General features: G+C 46.8%; 1 protein-coding gene across 1 annotated transcript in view; it reads right to left on the minus strand.

Moving 5' to 3' along the window:
* Prnp (prion protein) overlaps positions 1-3,635 on the minus strand; it is a 16,036-nt gene extending 12,401 nt beyond the window's left edge. The window contains exons 1-2 of the mRNA XM_005365568.2: positions 3,546-3,635; positions 1,205-1,298 (exon numbers count right to left, since the gene is read on the minus strand). The gene's annotated coding sequence lies outside the window, so the exon portion shown is untranslated. The remainder of the gene's footprint in view (positions 1-1,204; positions 1,299-3,545) is intronic.
* Positions 3,636-7,815: the final 4,180 nt, after the last annotated feature.

Below are 7,815 nucleotides of genomic sequence, written 5' to 3' on the forward strand. Positions count from 1 at the left end.
CACACACACACACACACAAATACACACACAGACCCACAGACCCCCAACCCATACACACTGGTGCTCCCCCTCCCCGACTCCATCCCTGGGGGAAAATTCCTGTCTCTCTTGAGCTTGGTAGAATTAATTCATTTCTCATCACTTGAGGTCACTAGCTCTTAAGGAACTGGATCAAGCTATGTTAAGAGGACGGAAAACATTTAAGTGGTTTTAATTGGTATCTTAAGGCCATCTCTGGAACAAACGGGGTCCCTAAGCTTGTTTATCATCAGAACTACTTTAAGAACTTTTGAAAAAGCCATCAGAAATCCTCCCAGGACAGTCTGGAAGTATTTAATGATGGCACCTGAGAGGTTGGAAAAGCCTGCCATGGAGCCTGCCTGCCCTCCGTCCCCTGCCAAGCTACGTCACCAGGGACACAACACTTATTCTGCTTTCTGTTAAGAGGGTGCAGCTCCCTCGAGGCAACCACACAACACTGAGGTAACAAAGAGCAGGATATCCTCCAACTAAAATTGAACGGCTTAACATGTGGGACTAAGAGCTAGTGCACACACTATCCCCATTTGTGTGTTATCTTATAACACTGCATCAGATAAGATGTATTTTTAAAGCATTTATTATGCAGCAGCACACAGAGACCTTGAGACAAGGGACTGGGAAGTTAAAACCAGTCTTCAGAAAAACCAGCTGGGTGTGGTGGCTGGTGATCGGCTCTGACTCCCAATAGGAGTGCAAGGTTGCATATAGGAGTTCCAGGTCAGCCCAGGCCTGTGAAACCCTGCCTCAAAACAAGCAAAACAAAACAACCCCAAACAAACAAAAAACAAAAAAACTCCTAAACCCAAACCAAGAAAAGAAAAGAAAAGAAAAAAACCCAAACAAAAACAAAAGCAAAATGAAAAAACCCTTCACCTTCTGACTTGGTTGAGATTTGGCATAGAAATGTATATCTGTTACTATTATTTTTTAAATGTTTGCAGTTCTCTGCCTGGTACTATCCTAGAGAAAGCTGTGGCCTGTGCTCCCTGGAATCAAGCTGATTTTACGAGACATCAGTGCACAGCAAGGCATAAGCCCCACATCACATTATTAGGTGGCTTCTGGAGTAAGTGCGGTGCTTAGACTTTTCTGTCCCCCATGTCCCCAGACAGCTGGTGATTTTCAAGTCCTCCTGCAAGCCCAAGATTGGCAGGGCACTTACAATCTGCTGTGGCACTCCGAAACTGGTACCACTAGGAAGGCAGAGTGCTTCAGGTCAGTTGAAATTGTTCAGTTTTGAAATATATCCAGGAGTCCTTCCAAACACACAAAAAAGTAAAATTAGAATGGATAAATAAACCTAAGAACTGAAATACAATCTAATCTAATATACAAATTACCAAACCACTAATAAAGACAGTCACATAAAATGGAGCAGCATTTGAAAATGGAAACGAGATCAGCTCAGATAAATTCCCCAAAGCGATTATGACATGCTCTGTGTCAATTTAGAAACTAAAAAACTATCCCTAGGTTCAAGCCCCAGTATTTGAAGAAAAGAAGCCTGGGGAACTGCTTTGATTCTTCCAAACAAGCTAGTGGAAACAGGTCATCTATAAACATAAAGTCAACATCACATGTACTTTCTGAGTCCTTTCGTTCCTGCTCCTTTTCTGGGTTTTTCTCATGCATAGGGCATGGGTCCAAGGAGAGGCTAGGTCTCCTAACCCATGCTTTGACTCTGTTTCCCCCAGTGATACCTGGAGTCGGGACCCCTAAGGAAGAGTGTTCAGGATCCCTAAGGTTCCTTCCACAAACCTGTCGTGGTTTTCTTAGCTGCTGAGCTGTTCAACATTTAGACTGATTCTCAGTGGGTTCTAGTTTTAAGTCAGTCACTGCTTAGCATATGGCTCCCCGAGCCCTTTGTTCTATTACAGGTAAACTGCCAGAAGCCCTTTGTTCTATTACAGGTAAACTGCCAGAAGCAGGGTTTCTGGGTCACAGCTCACAACTAACATCACCTCACCAGATTGTTCCCTGCAGGGCACAGTGGCTCATGCCTGGAACCCTGAAGCACCAGGGAGAGCTGCCACAAATCTGAGGACTGCCTGGTCCACATAGCCAATTCCAGGTCAGCCAGAGCTATATTGAGAGCCTGTTATGCACTGTTATGAACTCACAAGGACGCAAACACTCCAAACTAACCAATGAATCAATCAAACAAACAAAAAAAGCCCCTACTGATTTACAATATCTTCAGCTAAGTGTGAATAACATTCAGCATCAAGTGTTACACAGACTGTTAATCTTTGCAAGAAATACCAGACGTAGGTAGCATTTTCTCCTTTTGAATGAAAGGGGCTGGAGAGCTGGCTCAGCAATTAAGAGTAGCTCTTCCAGAGGACCTGGATTTGGTTCTGAGTGCCCACGTGGTACTGGCTCATGACCATCCATAAAACTCCAGTTTCAGGGCCTTCAACGCCCTCTTCAGACCACGGGACCAGGCACACCCATGCATATGTGGATGCGAAACACTCATACACATACATACTTAAATCTTAAAAAAAAAAGATGAACAAAAGGAACCCCAGAAAATGTCAAGTCATAAAGTTGGTTGTAACGCCATCTTTCTTGCCCTTGAGTAGGGCCACTGTCCCCAAACCCAAACGTGGTGGTTTTAGGCAACCTCTGAGTCAGGGTTGCTGTTGCATTGTTTTTGTCTTTTTAGTAGATGTAAAAACAACAAACAAACTTGATTTAATTTGCATCTTACTCAGAAAAATGACTCATCGTTGAGTCCCTGTTATAAATAATATGGAAAGCTTGTTTCAGATACAAATAAAAACACAAATCACCTCTTAGCTTTCTACTTCCTTCCCCTCATCGAAGCTCTCGGGTGTGTATGTGTGCGTAGGTAAAGTAGTTCCTTCGTTGAATAGTTAAATTTTCCAGATGTCTGACATTTTAATTCAAAACCGTGGCTCCTGTTTGTTATATAATTAGATTGTACAAGTCTTTAATCCCACCCTACCAGTTCTCCTAATGAAATGGGGAATTAAGCACATGGGTAACTGTCATTAAACCACGATATTCAAAGTAAAAATATCCAAAGAAAATAAGACAGCCATAAAAACGCCAAGGTAGGACAGTGAAATCCCGAGGCACGGCGTTGGGTATGGGACTGAGAGATGCTGAGGACGGACGAGACCACGGTGGAACTATTGGATAAAATTATGTTCGTTGTAAATACAAAGAGAGAAGAAAACAGCAAATGACAGTCAAAAGATGCCATCCCATCCCCCTCGGAGCGAAGCTGGGCAGTGAACCGGGAACGGGAGGAAGGGCTGGCTCCTGGCCTCTCCTGGGATTCGGTCCCCCCCGCCCCCCCAGGAGACGCGCAGCGGCGGGTGCGCGGTCACCTCCCAGCCAGGCTTTGCCTAAATCCCGAGGCCTCAGTGTCCCGAGAGCTGGAGCAAGCTGGGCTTGGCTCTGGGAAGGCCGAGGGCTTACTGAGGCCTGACATTTGCACTCCTTCCCGAAGCCAGGCTTCAGAAGCCGCTTACCTGCCACCGAAGCGAGTGTGAAGCCGATGTGCCGACTCGGTCAACAGCTCCGACGCCGCTGGGGAGCGGGGCGGGGCCGGGATTAGGAGGGCTAGCAGGGCGGGGCCGGGAGAGGGGCTGGGCTGGGTGGGGCTTGCGAGCGTGCTCACCAATGGCTGCGCCCGCTTCTCCCTCGGGGAATGAGTCATCAGCACTCCAGACTGGCTTAAATGCTTGTCTCTGTTCAAACCGCCCCCAGGTGTCATCACTCCCTGACGTCGCTCACGGACTATAAAAATCATCTTTAATGGAAGACTGGTCCAGAACCCGATGCTCCCGTTACATAATGGGGAAGGTGAGAAAATGAAAGGTTGCTTAACGGAGCGAGAAAGTAATCGCTGGAACTTTGGCAGCAAGAGATTGCTAAAGAGGAAGAGTTTTGAGCTCAATATTTAGGCATTTTCCCAAAATCGATAATAATTAGAGGTTTAGAAAGTGCCTTTGCCATTGCCTGTTGGTTTATTCTGTTCCTCCCTTCTTTCCTTTTTCCTTTTTCTTCTCTCTCCCTCCTTTTTTCTTTGTCTTTGGGGACAGTCTCTGTATCCCAAGTTAGCTTGGACTGCCCACTAATTAGTTTAAGCTGACCTGAAACTCAAAGCAACGCTCCTGCCCCAGCCTCCTGAGTGCTGGGATTATAGGCTGCACTAGTGTGCCCAGCTCATCTGCCCACTTTCCTCGTTTGTTTTGTCCGGAGAGAAAACTTCAGCAACTCCTTCTGCACGTGTCCTGAAGCAGGTTAGAGGAAACAATATTTTTGTTCAAGATGCTTGCCGAGAAGATTACAAGATGATTACAGACAAAGCTGTAATCCCAGCTATTCAGGAAGCCGAGGCAGGAGACGCTCAAGTTCAAGCTGGGCAACTTAATGAGACCTTGTCAAAAAGAGGCAGGGAGTTGCTGGGGAGCTGGTTCAGTTCCCAAGCACGAGGACCCGAGTTTGGACCCTAAGAACTCCGGAAGATTCATTGGGGAAGACATCTGATCTGCACACACAGGTTCACACGCACCCTCCTGTACACGTGCACAAGGTCCCATTCACATGTTGCACACTCCCATGGCACATACATGAATTGCTGCTAATACTGGGACAGAAGGGGCCATAAACCCCAGGGAAAACAGAATAATCTGCCCCCGTAATGAGGGACAGATGCTGAAGACCATTGACAAACACAAAATTGGACTGGAATTAAGTATTGTGTCCCGCATCAGGATCCCGGAGGACATGGTGGTAAGGGAGTGTGGGAGCCAGGAGAATCACAGTTGTCATAAAGTAGTTCTGTCCATCTATCCCTGCACCCTGTGTGCATCCGTGTGCATGTGGGTAGGCTCTTAATGGCTGAGGGAAAGGAGAGGCCTGGAAACATAGCCTTTGGCTGAGTTCATTCAGTTACAGTGAAACTAGATTTTAGCGGGTTAGAAATAGCAGCGCTGGTGGCTGCTTGACATTAAGTCTGTCTAGTGAATACTTTGACCGTCCCTTAGATCCTTGCCTTCTTGCCTCAGAGGGCGCTCACTGTGAAGACACCCGCTTGCCTGTTCTGGATCAGGGAGAACATATCTTTGAATTTTTCTAAGGCCTTCCACTTGCTGTCAGGAGAGGAGGGGAGGGTTGGGAGGGGTGGCCAGGTTAGGTTAGGTAAGGGACCAGCACCCCCCTCCCCCGGGACTCTGAAAGGCTTGGTTAGAAGACATCAAAACTCAGCATTTTCTTCAAATGAATCAAAAACTCCCGATTGACTGCTCTCTACCCATCAGGAAGCGTCCTAAAAGGCTTTTCGGATGGGGGATTAGAAGTGAAAGGGGACTGGCTGCTAGGCAGCCTGCCTGGTTGTTATTGCTGTGTAGAACTGGGTATGGTGGGGTAAGCCTGTCAAAGGAACATTTGAGAAGTCTCTGCTGTGAACAAGGACATGTTTTAAAATCGGCATGTGGCTTGAGTTCACTGCAAGACTAGCAGAAGCTGGACATCTTTCTGCTGTTTGGAAGGGAAAGTGGGTACCTGGTGAAGGGAGACCTCCAGCCTGCCCTAAGGCAGAGGCCTGCACCAGTGCTAAACACATTCCAGGTACCAGGCCTTTTGGGATAGAATCTCAAGAAAGGAGCAACTTGCCTGAAAATGGGTTGTTACACCTATGGCTCAAACCACGTATTGGAAACCTTCCGCCTTCTTAGAAATGACAAGATAGCACTATTTGACCCTAATGTAGAGATGACATAAGATGGCGTTACAGTTTGAATGTGTCTCCTTCAGATGTCACCGGTGGGATCTTATCTCCTTTCCCTCACAAATCCCCTCCTTCCCCTGGTAAAAGAAGTTGCACACATAGCTTTACAGTTTGGATGTAAAATGCTGCGCAGGCTCTTAGTGTGGACACTTGTTTCCAGGGCGCAGTGCTGTTCTAGGGGTTATATAGCCTTTGGGATAGACCCCTAACTGGTGGATGTAGGTGGATGTAGGTGGCATGGGTAGATCCTGAAGACTTTTCCTCTGGTGCTGGTCTGAGTTCTCTGCCTCCTGATCCGTCATACATGCTGGATGTCATGAGCATGGCCACGCCTTCCATGCTGTGACGATGACCTGGGAATTCCCTACAACCTGAGCTTCCTACTTTAAGTGTTTCTGGCAAGAACTACATCAGAAAAATAGATAACACTCTTGACTTGTTCCACGTTCTGCCTCGGTGCGGGACCCAGTGCTCTCGCCATCCTCCCCAGAGAGAATACAGGAATAAGCACCGACTTGAAAGGAGACAGTTGGTGTTATTGCTCACCAACCCTGCTGGGATCTTGACCTTGGACCCTCTACCCTCCATAACTGTGAAAATAAGTGTCTGGTATTTATTATCAAGCCTGTGGTACTCTGCTGTAGTGTCAGAAGTGGACAAAGCCAGATGGTTCCCATGACTCCTGATGGGGAGAATTGGGTGTTATTTCCACAAAGTCCGGAAGTTTTGGAGGGTGGAGGTAAAGAAATGATACAATATGTTGTTTACTTCTTTGGTTAGGATGTCCAGATGGTGTGACTTTAGGGTTAGAGGACATTGATGGCACAGAAACCCCCTCAGCCTGGCGCAGAGAACACACAGCTTCTCATGAAGCACCAGATGATAGGTGACGAAGAGCACAGCCCAGCTTTCCAGGCAGTGTTTGAATGGCTGCCCCGCTCACCTCCTTCTTCAGTCATCTGTATAACAAAAGTTATGCAGGTCCTATAAGGACATTAGAAAATATAGACCGGAATAAAGACAAATGTTCATGGTGGAATTAGAGAGATGGATCAGTGGTTAAGAGCACTGACTGCTTCCTCTTGCAGATATCCTGGGTTCGATTCCTAGCATCCATGCGGTAGCCCACAAACCTCTGAAACTCCAGTTCTAGGGGATCTGATGTTTTCTTTTGGCCTCTGTGGGAACCAGGCATGCATGTGATACACAGACATACTTTCAGGTGTGAGGCTGGAAAAGATTCCATTTCCGTGCTGGAACCTTGTGGGAATTTGAACTTCACCTCCACCCCTGAGGAAAGTCGGGGATCGCTAGGCCCCCTTTAGGGGAAATATTAGCTAATGGAAAAAAAAAAAAAAACAAGCTACACAAAACTGCTGACAAGATGCTGACCACCCAACTTCCCCTATCAGCTGAGTAATGGTGGATTAATCAGATAGAATTCCAAACAGCCCCTGCGGTTAGGAAAGGGTGAGCAGATGTCTGGACCAGGTACTGTTGCTATCTCCCCCCGCCCCCCCCCGCCCCAGGCAATGACAGCCTATCAGAGAATAACAGCTAAGCTTTATCTAATCTTCAGCCAATTATGATACAGAATAAGTAATTTTGTATTTTGAGACTGTAATCTTGTGACTGAGTTGTGTTTTTTGTCTTTAGACACCCCTTACAACAATAGGTGGGGTCCTTCTCCATTTGCTGTGCCAGACTGGGAGGCAGAGGACCCGTGCTAGTCTGTACTTATTAAATAAAACCTGACTTTTGCATTCGGGAATGTGTGTCTCCATGGTGGTCTTCTTGGGGGGAGTGTCTCAGGACTTAGGCACAACATAGGCAAACACCCATACACATAAAATCAATCCTATAGCAATACTGACGAATATCTTGCATATCATCATAGAATCTTCATCTGGTAATGGATGGCGATAGAGACAGAGACCCACACTGGAGCACTGGACTGAGCTCTCAAGGTCCCAATGAGGAGCAGAAGGAGGGAGAACATGAGCAAA

Source organism: Microtus ochrogaster, unplaced genomic scaffold (genome assembly GCF_000317375.1).
Source record: "Microtus ochrogaster isolate Prairie Vole_2 unplaced genomic scaffold, MicOch1.0 UNK3, whole genome shotgun sequence".
NCBI classification, from domain to species: domain Eukaryota; kingdom Metazoa; phylum Chordata; class Mammalia; order Rodentia; family Cricetidae; genus Microtus; species Microtus ochrogaster.